The 14,897-nt window shown below is 42.7% G+C and overlaps 1 long non-coding RNA gene across 1 annotated transcript in view; it reads right to left on the reverse strand.

Annotated features, from left to right (window-relative positions):
- Positions 1-14,897, reverse strand: part of LOC110261469 — a 31,266-nt gene that overhangs the window by 10,251 nt on the left and 6,118 nt on the right. The window contains exon 2 of the long non-coding RNA XR_002345564.1: positions 7,602-7,772. This is a non-coding gene — a long non-coding RNA (uncharacterized LOC110261469). The remainder of the gene's footprint in view (positions 1-7,601; positions 7,773-14,897) is intronic.

Raw genomic sequence — 14,897 nt, forward strand, 5'->3', positions numbered from 1 at the left:
GGCCTAACAAGATTCTTGCCTGCCAAAGGTAGGCCAAGGACTTAGACATCAAAGGTGGGGGATGAAGTTGTTAATCAGATACCAAGGATGGGGGGATTCTTGCTAAACTGACTTAGCAGGATTCTTGCTATAACTTCACCAAATAGGCCCAAGACGGGACAAGGTCAGCACTTTCCAGAGAAAGGAGCTCAGAAAGAGGTACCTGACTAAAGTTGGGTCCAACAGAGAGACTCTCCATCAACACACACACACACACACACACCAGGTGTGCCCCCATGCATTTCGTCCTAGTGTTATTCCTTTTCTAAGAAGTTGGGGCAAAGTAGTGATCAGAAAACTTGAGTCCTAATCAAGACTTGAATTCCCCTTGCTCTCCTTCATCCTTGAGTTCCTTTTCAAGGACTCCCTGAGAAGATGCTGGATGGTGGGTAGGGAGAGGCAAGACAGAACCATCTCCTGTGGTCCAGTTCCTGGCACTAGATCTCAGTGGGCTGGGTCAGGTGGATGAGAGACAGGAGAGGCAGAGCAAGTACAGGTCTCAAGGAGAACGTAATGTTCCTTTGAACTAGTTTTCAACTACATACCAACATTGCAAGAGGGGAAAGCAGTGCCACCAAGGATTCTCTGCCATGATTTCAAAGGTTGTTTAGCACCTCTGCAGATTTAAGCACACAGTAGAGTCAGGAAAAATAGAACAAAACTTTGAAATGAGTGGAAAGGTTATTGAGTATCCTTCCAGTGAAATGCAAGACACTGTCTAGGGTTTTCCAGGGTTTTCTGATTCATTAGAGGTCTGTGCCTTTCTTGGTTTTCAATTATTTTGCACCTCTATGGAAACAGACTTTAATTTGCAGAGAACTGAGTGAAGCAAAGGATTCCTGTCCATGAAAAAGATCAAATGAATGTTGTCCTGTGAAAAGAAAACTGATTTCCACACTGTGGGACAAGCTGTTTTTGCATCTAGTAGCAAATTTAAATCAGTATTTCTTCCCCGCACCCCCCAACTCCTGGCCACACCTGTGGCATATGGAAGTTCCCAGGCCAGGGATCAAATCCAGCTGGAGCTATGACTTACACCACAGCTGCTGCAATGCTGGATCTTTAACCCACTCTGTCAGCCTGGGGATTGAACCTGCACCACCACAGAGACAAGCATGATCATTAACCCACTGCACCACAGCGGGAACTCCTAAATCAGTATCTCTGATTGACTATATAAATGACTAGACTTTGGTTTTGCCTTTGAACTAATTGTCATATCTCATTAGTTCTCTCAATATTCATGAGTTACATAAATACCTAATGTGTTCAATTTGTATAAGAGTCATAATTTTGCCTTTTTAAATAATTATTTTCTAACAGTAGAGATTCCACAATTTGATAGCTACCAGTAAAAATCTTTTCTTATGTTTCTGTTCTCGGATATGATCCTAAGATTAGACCAGATGCCAGATCATGCTGACTCTCAAAAAGACACAGTTTAAGAACTAAATACAGTTTTAAAAGTTTCCTTGCACAGGGATTAGGACTTATAAAGCATCTTTAATTCACTGATAGAGACTTCCTGGAGCACTGAGGCTGCACTTAGGCCAACGGGAAAATATCAACTAGCAGGATTGGTCCAAAGAAAGGATATGAACGGTGTATCTGCAAAAATACCATGCATATGCTAGACCCACACTAGGGGAGCTTGGACAGAATCTTCTTAAAGAGAGGGGTTGATGTCAGAGTTCCCTGGTGGCTCAGTGGGTTAAGGATACTGCATCGTTACCATGGTGGCTCAGGTCACTGCTGTGGTACAGGTTTGATCCCTGGCCTGGGAACTTCCACATACCATGGGTGCAGCCAAAACAAAGAGAGAGGAGGGAGTGGAGAAAACTAAGAAAGAGAGCAAGACAGAGTTCTAACTTCTATTACTTATGAACCGGGGTCTTTTTAGTGTGTGTATATATATATATAGTCCCACTTACCTATTCTTGCTTTAATTATTTGTGCTTATGGTGTAATATACAAAAAAAAATAATTATCAAGGAATGTTATTTATCCTTTTCCAAAAAGGAAGTCCTGCAACACGGTGACCATATGAATCAACCTGGAGGATGTTATGCTAAGTGAAATAAGTCAGTCACAGCAGGACAAATACTACATGATCCCACATATATGAGGTTTCTAAGACAGTCATAGAAACAGAGTAAAATAGTTGCAGGGGCTGAGGACAGGGAAAATAGGGTTGCTGTACAGTGGGCAGAAAGTTTAAGTCATACAAGATAAATTCTAGAAATCTGCTCTGCAGCATTTTACCTATAGCCAGCAACACTATCGGACACTTAAGATTTTTGTTAAGAGGGTAGATCTCATGTTAACTGTTCTTACCACCATCAATCAATAAAAGATACGAACTTAGAAAGAAAAAAAAAAGAAGAATTAGGGACTCTTTAGATTCCAGCTTTTCTCTGCAACATGCTTAACCCAAATATGGGAACATAGGCCAGAATGCAACTGTGATGATCAGGGGGTGGCTGCTGACATCACTGAGTAGCTGTTCTATTCCATGCCACTGATTTTTGGTCTCCTTTGTCCCATTTTACATGAGAAAAAAAAAAAAGGTTGGAGGTAGTGAATAATAAGAAGCTGCAGGCACTCCCAGCCTTGCTTTCCCCACTGGCTCCTGCTTCTTTCTCCAGGCAGAAGCAGACCAGAAGCACAACCTCAGGGCAAGTAGCCTGCTGCCACTAACCAAGGGGCAGAAAGGAGCCCTAAGGATCACCTGGTCTCCACACCTGATCCAAAGTCTGCTTGCATCTGAATCACCCAGAGAACTTGCTAGAAATGCTGCATGTCCTCCATCCTAAAAACTGTAGACCAGTAGTGATTCAAATATACTTCCAAGTTTGTAAATCATTGTACTCAGCCCCAGAATCAAAAAGAGGGGTAGGTGGTGCTTAGCCTCCATGGGCCTTAAGCATCAGTCACGGCAGAATCCTGAACTAGGCTCCAGATGTCTCAGCACAACATGCAGGCTCTCTGCTCTGCGCCCCGCTGCCTCTCAGGCACAGTTAAGGGAGAACTGCAACTGGCTTGATCAAAGTGTTTTGCTCTTCACCATCTGTTTACCATTTTCAAACCATCTGTTCTTTCTCATGAACTCTCTCGCCTATTAAGGCAACAGAGGGTGGTGATTAGAATTGGATTCTGGATGGGATTTAAATTGTGACTTTGCCATTTCCTAGCTTTGAAACCCAGGGTAAGTTACGCCATGTCTCAGTGCCTCAGTTTTCCCATCTCTGCTGTGAGAGGCATAGTAATAAATAGAAGCATGTGACAGTTTAATAAACACAGGTTGCATGATTTTCAAATTGCAGTCTATGCATAGGATCCCCGCCCTGGCACAAGCAGAGAAAAGGCCAGGGAGAAGGTGGCCATCTGCAATCCAGGAAAAGAGTCTCATCAGAAACTGGATCTGCTGCTGCCTTGGTCTTGAACTTCAGGCCTCCAGAATTGTGAGAAAATTAATTTCTGTTGTTTAAAATGTATAGAGAGAGTGTGTTTAAAACAGAGCCTAATGTGTGTTAAGGGCTCAGTATTATCTATTGCCTTATTGTTATTGACTTCTTTCCTAGGATTATTTCTTAAGCTGGGGGAGGGTTTAACAATTAATCTGGCTACCATGGGTGTGATACTGAGGCAATTGCCCAGCTACAACCATAGCCCACTGGCCCGTAACTCCTCATCTTGCTCTCTCACTCAAGGTCACGCTCCTTGAAGTTCTGGCCCAGGTGCATGTTCACTGGGGTCTGAGCTTGGCTAGAGCTTGACGTGAAGCAGGGATGCAAAGGGGAACCCAATCATGCCTCTGGGACTATGCAGTTCGTCACTGGCAGTTACTCACCCCTGCTTAGCTTTCATAGAATTAAACGTGTATTTTAATATTCCATCCCCTGACAAAATCAAAGAGACATCTTATTAAGGCACAACACAGGCTCCTCAATTAAGGAAAATCTGAGATATCCCCTTTGCACCCTGACTGAATCTTGTTCTTATGTACCCCACCCAAGCTTTCCCACCAGATCCCCAGTTAGAGGACTCTCTTAGAGTGGAGATAAACATTGAGATCAATTTAGCACCATTTGCAGCAGAAAAGAACTAGACGTCATAAGCATTTATAGCAGGGATCTTGTCTTTTTAAAAGAAGATGACATTAAGAAGTGGTAACTACCAAGCCAGAGCCTGTCATTTAAATAAAGAGCAAGCATTACTTATGACAGAGCTGAGAGAGAGTGTTGCAGTATGCCCTGGAAACAAGAATCTATTTATTTATTTATTTTTGATGGTGCTCAGTGGCATGTGGAAGCTCCTGGGCCAGGGATGGAACCTGCTCCACAGTAGTGACAATGCCAAATCCTTAATCCGTTAAGCCCCAGGGAATTCCAAGAATCAACTTAGATAATGATTCTTCTTGCTTTTAAGAGACTCATGAGACTCACTATACACGCTGAGTAGGAAAGTCACATTCAGCGCTCCTGGTCCAGAATTCTTAGACTGTCTGGAGGTAATACAGATTGGTAAACACCACAAGTCTGAGTTGCTTAAACAACAAATATTTGTCCTATAATCCCCTGGGTACTAGAGGCCACAGGGAACATAGGACACTGCATGACCACTTGCTGTCTGACTCGGAGTAAATAATGCAAATCTCTTTGAACTTCAGCTTCCTTGTCTAGGAGAGGGGGCAAAGTACTTAAGGGTATCTGTTAGGATGCTTTGCAAAATGTATGTTACAGAAAAAACGTGACTCGTGTGTTTTAACAGCCATGGTCAGTCACATCTCACAGATCAAGAAGTGTGCAGGAATGCCAGGCACTGGGGCCTGCCTCTGCTTCGTGTGGCTCTGCCTGTCCCTCTGTGTGGACTTCCTTTATGTAAAAGTGCCAGCAAACATCCAGGCACCACAAAGTACAGAGTAGCTGGGAGGGATGTCTGTTCCTACATGGTTCTTTTTCATCAATGAGGAAACCTTCCCAATACCCCCTCCCCCATCCCCACTGGCTAGGCTTCCCCTGACCCTTCACTGCCTTGAATGGGGTCACGTGATATCTACAATCCAATCACTAGTGATGGATGCTGTAAGTGGTTTAAAGTATTCAGCACTTACTCCTAGGGTGAGTCCTAATCACCTTTCCCAAGACAGGGGCACAGAAAGACAAAGACCCGAATAATAGTGGGACTTTGTGGAAGAGGAAGAAGCAGTAGCTGGCTGGTGCAACAGACAACCAATGCTGTTTACTACACCATGCCACCAAATTCTTGCCATGAACAGATAAGATGGTGGATGGAAATGGCCCACTCAGTGTCTGGCACATGGGGATCATAAGAGCAGCTGATATTTTTGAGTACTTACAATGTGTCAGGCACTTCTATGAATTCTCTGATTTAATTAATGCCCCGTGAGGTGGGTACCATTATTATGCCCATTTTATAGATGAGGAGACTGGAGCACAGGCGAGTTAAGTAACTTGATCAAGGCTCTCCGACTTAAAGTCCTGCTCTCATGCATTCATTCTATAAGATTTACTGCCCAGAAATGGTAGTCAGATTAATTACCCTATCTCTGCCTTAATCTCAAGAAATGTATGAATTTTGTGTTCAATGGGATTTGCACACACAAAAAATTAGAGAACACTGCAGTATAGCAGCTAGTGACAGTCTCAGTTGTTTGAGAGATGAAAGAAGGAACCAATGTGCTGAGCATAGAGAAGACAGTAGGAGGTGATAGTGCCAGGAAGGCAACAGGGCATGGGCATCCGTGAAGGTGTGAGTGTAGGGAGGCAAAGGAGACCATTCCAGACTGGTGTAGTAGCTCAGAGTTTTCAGGAATAAAAAGCAACTCTTATGTGACTTGGGCAAAGGGCAGTGGCTTTGGAATGCACTCTTTGGAGGCATAGAGAAGCAGAGTAGGGCTCCAGCCCCAAGGTCACTATAGATTTGGGCTGGACAAAAGGTGGTGCTAGAGTTCAAACTCAAGTTAATGACACATCTGTCCTCATCTCTGTGGCCCCTCATCTCCCAGAGGGTTCCATCCCTTGGCCTGCATTTTGGTTGCCCAAGGCTTCTGAATGACCGGAGGGCTACCTTTAAACCTCATGTTCTCATGAAGAGTGCCCTAGGTAGCCTAGGCACAGAGGACATCAGAATGTCAAAAACTGGATGGAATTTTCCAAAAGAGTCTGACTTGAGGGAGAGAATTTCTCTCTTTATCTTACACCATTTCCAGCAGTACCAACTTTGATGCCAAGAAAGGACCCCCAGGGATGCGTTCTATGCAAGGTTTCAGGCCATGTTCTCCTAACCTGATTTTTTGAATCAAAATCACTGTGTCTATATCCTATTTAGAGTCTTGCCTCATGTCAGTTTCTTGTTCATCATCTTGTACCTTCTTTAGTCTTAAAATTACTTCCCAAATCCCACTGCAATCTGATATTTAGGCAACAGGTAACTTTCTAGGTTAATAAAATAGATCCAAGTTGGAAAAGGATGGTTTTTGGAGTGAGAAATTGAGTTCAAATGGCAGCATGGCACTCCCCGCTGGGTGCCTCCAGACTGAACTTGTGGGGCAAATATGTGAATATGTGCGTACAGCACAATGCCCCAACCCGACAGTGAGCCAAGTATAAGGAAGGTGTCTAGATCATTGTCCAACACATAATTGGTGTTTTAAATTTATTTATTTATTTATTTATTTTTTAAGGGCCACACCTGCAGCATATGGAAGTTCCCAGCCTAGGGGTCAAATCAGAGCTAGAGCTGCCAGCCTACAGCATAGCCACAGCAATGCCAGATCCTTAACCCCCTTAACTCACTGCGAGGCCAGGGAATCAAACCCACATCCTCATAGACACTAGTTGGGTTTGTTACCTCTGAGCCACAACGGCAGCACCCATAATTAATGTTTTAAATGTTAGTCTTTGATGGTTGTACAACTATAAATATAGTAAAATTCAGTAAATTAAAAAGAAAAGGAAAGCATAGGCAGACATTCTTGACATTAAAAAAAAGTTAATCTTTTCCCCCTTCCCTGTCTTTTTCCCTTTATGGAGGGTAGGGAAGGAATGTTCAAAAGTAGTAAAAGTGAAAGAAACAATGTGTAGTTTTCAGGACGCCTGATTATGCCTTAAGTTGCTATGTGCCTTGAGGTGAGACCTTTACCTTCTCTGGGTCCATCACAATAGAGGAGTTGGATTCGATGTCCCCAAAATCACCTGTATATGTAAGATGATTTTTGATTATATACCACTGACATTCCCCAAGTTCAGAGTCACAGCAGTTCCCCTAATTCATCTGTCCCATCTAGGGTCCAGACTCACCTCCCTCAAGTGTGGCCCTATTTCTTCCCTTTCACCTTGGCCTGCAGGACCCTTTCTGCCTCACACCTGTTGTGAAATGGCTGCTGTCTAAGACAAACAGGTACCTACTGACTGCTTAGGGAGCGGGCATGGCGGCCCCAGCATTGCTGATCTCAGACCCGTCTAGACAGCCAGCAGTTCATTGATAGCAAAGCACCTGATAGCAAGGTGTCAGTGGAAAGGAATGTGAGGTCACCTCACCCTGTGGTTTGCAGACTCTGTGCCTCGGGGACCTGGAAGTTCCTTGGAGCCCCTGGCAGCTGAGGGGACAGGGAGGCAGCAACACATGGGCCCAGCCCCTTCCCACCAGAGTGGGTTCACTTCTGATTCATTCGCTTCTCAGTTCTCTGCAGACATTTCTGCTGGAAGAGTCTACTGGCAAAAAAAAGAAAAGGAAAAAAAAGCTTGTAAGTTACCAGTTTCATCTTACCCTTTCATTGTATACATAAAGAAACTATATTTTATATTTTAAAAAGCCTCGGAATGACTCCTCTACCCTTTAGATCTGGCAATTTCACTTTCAGGCAAGTTATCCTAAAAAAGTAATGGATTTCTGAAAGTTTCAAGAGTGTTCGTCCTACTATGGCTTAAAAAAGAAAAAAAAATTGGAAGCACCTGCAGGACAGGAGTAGCTGAACAAATATTGGTACATTTCCAAACACAGAATACTGGAAGGGAAGGAAATTATTTATATGGAAAACATGTTCATAATATTGAATAGCCATATTTTGGAAAGTTTCAACTTCCTTATTATATATAAATTATTATATAAAACATTTCACTTATAAATATTATATCACATAATAATCTAATATATTTAATATAAAATATATAAATCTATAATCAATATACTGTATATTTTTATGTTATATAATGTGATAATTATTATTACTATATTATAATACATAACACACACACACACACATATACTATGGCCTTAAATTTACGAAGGAAAACTGGTATGGCCTTTTAAAGGGAACTTTGAGGGAGTTCCCTGGTGGCTTAGTGGGTTAGGGATCTGGCATTGTCATTACTGTGGCTTGGATCACTGTTGTGGCATGGGTTCAATCCCTGGCCTGGGGACTTCTGCATGTCATGGGGGCAGCCAAAAATTTTAAAAGACTAAGGAAATAAAGGGAATTTTGAGTGTTTGAGACTCTATAGGGATTCCAGACCTTGGAGCCAGTGAGTGAGGAAGCTATTGTCGTGCAAGAACCCTGATATCATTTTGGTATCTGTCTACCTGGAAAGAGAAAGGGCTTTGGAAGCCTCTGTCCCTATCCCTCTTCCTCCTGAGCTGTGGTGAGGAAGTCTTTGCCCTGTGCAAGTGTCGACCTCACTGCTCCAGGGTTGACAGACAGAACCACCAGATGGATGGGCAGGTTGGGTTAAGCTGGAAATGACTTTGCAACTATGAAATGCTAAATAATATCTAGAAGCAGAAAAATCCAAATTATGTGACAGGGAGTCATCCCCATGGACAAAGAACACTTGACACACCCAAAAATATTTGTTTTGGAAGGACGTCTATTTATCCTTAGAGCACCACAGTCAGTATAGGATGAAGGGAAAGTAGATGTATATCACATCTGTCAATTTAAACTTGACCCCAGAGGAACTAGGCATTTTGTCAACTAGCACCAAAGACTGAGTTAGCAAGATTCTAGTAACTAAATAAAAGCTCCTGGAGAGGCTTTGCCGTTAACAGACCCAACTAGGATCCATCCATGAGGATGCAGGATCAATCTCTGACCTCACTCAATGGCTTAAGGATCTTATGTGGCCGTGAGCAGTGGTGTAGTTCTCAGACTCGGCTTAGATCCCGTATTGCTGTGGCTGTAGTGCAGGCCAGCAGCTATAGTTCCAATTCAACCCCTAGCCTGGGAACTTCCATATGCCATGAGTGAGCCCTAAAAAGAAAAAAAACAAAAATAACTCAGCAAAGGGGAAGCATGTACAAATCAAATTGTATAATATGAATCAATTACCAAACTAACCAGACTCTTCAGATATAATAACCTGCTAGAAATTAAGAAATAGAAATGAGATGAAGAAAGGCAAAGACAAAAGTTTACCACCTGTGACAGTTTTTTCCAGAAAGGCCCAGTGCTGTTTTGGTCAGGAGGCCAAGGTAGATGTGGAAGACATGATGCAATTCTCAACTAGTTATTGATTCACCCTGTGGCCCAAACCAAGTCATATACCTCTACGCCACGGGACGGACTCTTGTGACTAATGAATGAAGAACAGGGATGGAACGTTCTCTGTGAATGAAGAGGGACCATCTGTCTACTGGAATCCCAGGAATAACTCAGGAAGTTTTGGGATTCTCATTGCTCCACTCTGAAAGTTCCTGTTTTAGCCAAGCTCCAGTCCTGATGGCTTGGTCTAGCATGTTTCTGGAGGACTCTCACGACCTTAACTCTCCCCCAGGAAACCAGTCCATCCTTAAATGCCCATAGATAGAGTTCTTGCAGATCTCAGAGTACTGGGTCCTCCCAGCCACACCCAGAACAGGATTCACTTCCTAAGATCAGCACTGCAATTGATAAGACCTTCCTGGTTTTTCCAGATCAGCTCTGGCTGAGATCTGAGTTAAAACTTAAGAAACAACTCCACCTCAGCAGATTTTCCAAAAAATGGGGGGGGGGAAGGACATAGGAAAGAAAAACCCTGGCAAACCATTTCTCTGAGTTTTAGTCTCTACTGGGACAATGGTATTTTATGTTTGTTTCATACCTGTAACTACAGCCATGCCCCTCATGAAATACAAGATGAGAATAAGTGCAGATAAGGCAGGAAAGTGTTATCTGTTTCTTCCTCTTCCATATGAACTTTATACCCAGCAATGAGCACTTTTTGTCCATAAAGGGTGGCAAACCTGCCAATCAAGCACTTTTGGATTCCCCACAGCACAGTGTCGTGTGCTTTCTCCCCACAAAATGAGCAACCTTGGCTCAGTGAGGCGTGAAATCCTAAATACCAGGGACTGAAAGGACTTTTGTTTTAGAGAGTGTTGTGAAACCTTAATTTCCTTGAGCTTTGGTCCTATTCATGTCACTCAACAATGACTTACTATTTGGAAGGAGCTAGGTCTGCCAAAAATATTGGGTCTCGAGAGTCTGAATCAAAAGCCATCCCTGATGCTCAGAAGCATATCCTAGGTTTGGGATAGCCACTAGCTTAGTGAAGTATATGGTGTGACACACATTAAGACTGTTGTCAGTCTCAGGCAACTCAACTCCCTGCCTCCGCATGAGGAGGGCAAAATTACAAGACTGTTCAGAGGGAAAAAAATCTTTGCCCAGAGGATGGAGTAGGGTGGGACATAGTTAAGTTTTCAGAAATCTGGAGCTATCATGCTTCTTTGTGACGGAAGCTAGAAAGCGCTTACTACATCTCCATGTATTTCCTTACCTCTAGTCCCCTGTTTTATAAGCATTGTGGAGAGTTGGCTAATTGACCCTTCCTCTGTGTATTCCAGTGTTTGTAAGGACAGAGTTTGGCATGCAGACATCATGTTAAATAGAAGATAAAGTTACAGAGTGATCCTCAAATGTCCTGGAAGAGTAAAAGAAAAGGAGAGACACTGAAAGAAATGGCAAGACAAGGAAGTTGATGTGTCACATGGGAATCTTCCAGGCTGGAAACCAGGAAGAGAAGTAGTGCCACTAAGTCAGGGGCTTCCCAGCATATGATTTGCTGTGTTGAGAGCAAGGCAAGTGAGGGACCCTTTTCCTTCTGTATCAGAGCTATAAACAGGCCAGGTAGGACAACAGGGTCAAGGGATTCTGAGGACACTAGATTTCTGGGATGTTCCAGTAAAAAATGGTCCAGACAAATTGAGAGATGAGAGCAAACAAAAACAAAAAACACAAACACCAGAAAAGTCCACATATGTCTTAATTCTTAATTTGACTGGGTTAGACCAAAAGACTGAATATATATTGGCACCTCAGAAAAATATTCACACCTGTTGAGAGTAGGTTTTAAGATTGGAGTCCAGTTCCATTAGTGACTTACTCATGAGAAATTTTTTTGAAGTATAATGATGAGCTAAAACTCTCTGCACACAAACTATTAAGCAAATAAATCAAAGCTCTTGGTTGTAGTAACAAAGCCATGAGAAAGAATGCTTGAATCACTTGATCTAACAATTCTCTATTTTTTAAACCCACTAAAAGACCCTAAAAAAAGGAATTATGGAGAAGAAATTGTAGCAGGAACTGCATCTTTAGCCCAGTCTGCTGAGGAAACATTCACAGGGGTAGACACACACACACACACACACACACACACACACACACACACACACACACACGAGAGGTATGGCACCTGTCATGTGAGACTCAATTAATAAAATAACAAGGCCCCAACCAATGTATTGATAGCATATTGACAACAGTTACACTTTTTTTCAAATAAATGAAAGTGAAAATTTGGGCCTGAAGAATTATTAAGTTAGCAGCTCTCCCTCCGCCAACCAATGGCCAAGTCTTTTCAGAGGCAGCTCTAGCTTGAGCCAAGCCAAAGAGCAGTGTAATTAGATGAAGATTCTGACCTATATGATGCTCAGGTTTGAGCTTGTAGCTGATAAGACAGCCAAAAGCTTAGCACTTCACTGAGACCACCGACAATATGGTTCGTGCTGGTTTCTTATCCTATTTACCTCACCCAGAATCTTATAATAGTTCATAGCCAACAAGCTCAGATGTTTTGGGTACAGCATCTAATATATTATGAGTGGGTGGTGTAGCAAAACGGTGATAAGCTTGGGCTGCAGAATCACACTGAACTGACACCCAGCCTCACGTTTCACCAGCTATATGTCTTTGGATGAGTCACTTAACCTTTTTAGCCTTAAATTCCCCATCTGTAAAGTGAGGACAACTAGGTAAATCATCATCAAGTTTTTTTGTGAGGATGATGTGAAATGAAGGGTACTTATTTCTTGGCACAATTTTTGACATGTGGGAAGTGCTTAATGTGTTGGCTCATGTAATCATTATGAGAAGTAAAATAAGGAGTAAGGAGAAAATACAGAAAAAAAGGTAAAAAGCATTTGATTGTAGAATCCAGCTCAGCAAAGCTTAACATGTAAGTTGGCCCTTTTCTGTTTAGCTATTTGTTTCTGCTGCCTACCAACTGTGCTCAACAGTCTAGCCTGCTTTCTGCAATAGCCCGGGGCTTGCCCTGTCCTTGCTAGCTGGGCCTCTGGGTACTGTAGTTCCCAGTTAAAGCCTGACCCAGAAGCAGTAGGCACCTACCTATTCCCTGCCACAGAACCAGTACTTCTTATTCCCTACACCAACAGCAAGTTAGTAGGTGAGTACTCTTTTTGGCTCCTCTGAGTGGGGCCCTCTGGCCTTGAATGACCCTCCAGAGCCCCTAGTTTTATCTCTCCTCCCCAGGCAAGGCTCCACTTTTCATGCCATTTCTCACCTCACTGCCCTTCGGGTCACCTTTCATATTCCTCCCTCCTGCATGTTCAAAAGGGACAGAGGGAAACTCACCTTTCCCCTTATTTTACACCAACATTTCTCTATAGCCAAAAGCCACTACCCTCTCAAGGCCAGGAAAGAGCACTTTGTCTTTCACGAAGGAGACTCATCCAGGAGGTGTGGCCCAAGAGTCCCTGGCTTCAGAGGAGCCCCTCGAAAATGATTTCCTTTCTTATAAAATCCAAGGGGAAAAGGGAAGGCAATAAGAATGCATGCCTAATAATGACTCCAGTCTGGATTCTATCCATCTTTATGCCAACACAACCATAAAATAGATTTTAAAATGTATTTTTATGGGGGAAGGGACCCTCAAATATCACACTGTGGCTCCACCCCTCCTGCCAAGGTTAGCGGGATTCTAAGGAGGCAGTGCCTGAGGCCAACCCACCCACCTGCCACCCCACCTCCTGTTCGACCCATTTTCTTCCTCTGGCTGTTACAGGATAAAAGTCACAGTGACTTAGATTCTGACGAGGATTTTTAAAACATCTGCCAACATGAATTATATAGAACTTGTCTATTTCTGTCCTAAGTCTAACCCAGAATTCTTCACACCCCCACCCAAATCACTGATGTCAAAGCAATAATACCACATTGGGATCCCACCTGAATGAGCCAAACTAAGATCCAGCATGAGGTAAACCTTGGGAAGCAAAGCCTCAGTCCTGGGGCACTTGAAAATCACACATAAACGGGTGCTGCATGGCTTTATCACAACACATGGCAATGCTGCTCACTGATTCCTGTAAAATCAATTAAGCTGAAATACTTGGTGGACATTTTCAGCTGATGGTTAGGTCTCCACCCATTCTTACGAAGCCATCATGCAAAGTCCTCCAGCTACAAGCTTCATGCAGAGTTGAATTCCCTCAGCTTGATGCAAGTGCAGAAACAGAACAAAACAAAAAAGACTTTTATTGGAAATTTTGGCTATCATTCCATGGATGTCAAGAAGTTACTTCAACCAAAATATTTGAGTCAGTCACCAGGTAGACATGGAGACAGATCAAGCATGATCCATGCTGGCAGCAAATTTAAGCTTTCAGGTTTTTTAACCAATGCTTTTCTTATTTTCACGATGCTTTCTTGGGTGTGACTTTATTTGTGAAACACAAACTCTGTGCCCAGGGAACACAGCTACCTACAGGGTTAAGACACACCCTTCTTAGTTGGCTAAGATAAGAGCCTGACTTCCCCCCTCCAAATCCAGAGGACAGACTGTTTCATACCAATTTATATTTTCCTAAGCCTACTATCTGCTCATGAGAGTTTCACTCTCTAGTCCCATGGGAAAGAATCAGACTGAATAAAAAGGCACTTAACCCATGTGGGGTGGAAAACTGGGCTTTTGGCACAGGGGAGTGGGATGGGGTGTTAGAACCCTGTTGTCCAATCAGGAGGTAAAATGCTTGAAGATTGTAGAGAAATGGCCTACTTGAGTATTTCTTAAATATGAGCATTTATGGTCCCTTTTAAAGGGAAATTTTTTTTTCTTCCTGACACTTAAGGAAATGTCTATTGACATTCCCCATGTGCAAAGCAGCCGCCAATATTAAATTTATAATGATTTTCTTCATTGATCACATACAAGTGTCTTTATTTAATACTCAGGAGTTTTCCTTTCAATACTGTGCTTATCACAGTACTTTTTTGAATGCTTATTAAACAGTTTTTGTACTCAGAAAACCACATCCTTTGCCTGGTCTAGGCCATTTGTATCTTTCTATTAACTGGGTTTTTTTCAAGCTTTTACCCATGTTTCTTTGTAGGTGTTAAATTATTAAGTGGTATTCATGCTAGAATGGTGCTGGGTGCACATTAGTGGTTTTTTAAATAGTGGTTGGATTACTAAGCTAGTTTTAGCTTTTAAATTGTTGCTCTTCTGATTGCAATGCCAGCCCTTTGAAAAGAAGCCCGGTATTGAATGGTAATTAAGTCAGCCCTCTTCCAGCAGCACTCAACCCAAGCACCCAGAGTAATATTCAAAACTGTCTGA

This window comes from Sus scrofa, chromosome 1, assembly GCF_000003025.6.
Source record: "Sus scrofa isolate TJ Tabasco breed Duroc chromosome 1, Sscrofa11.1, whole genome shotgun sequence".
NCBI lineage: Eukaryota > Metazoa > Chordata > Mammalia > Artiodactyla > Suidae > Sus > Sus scrofa.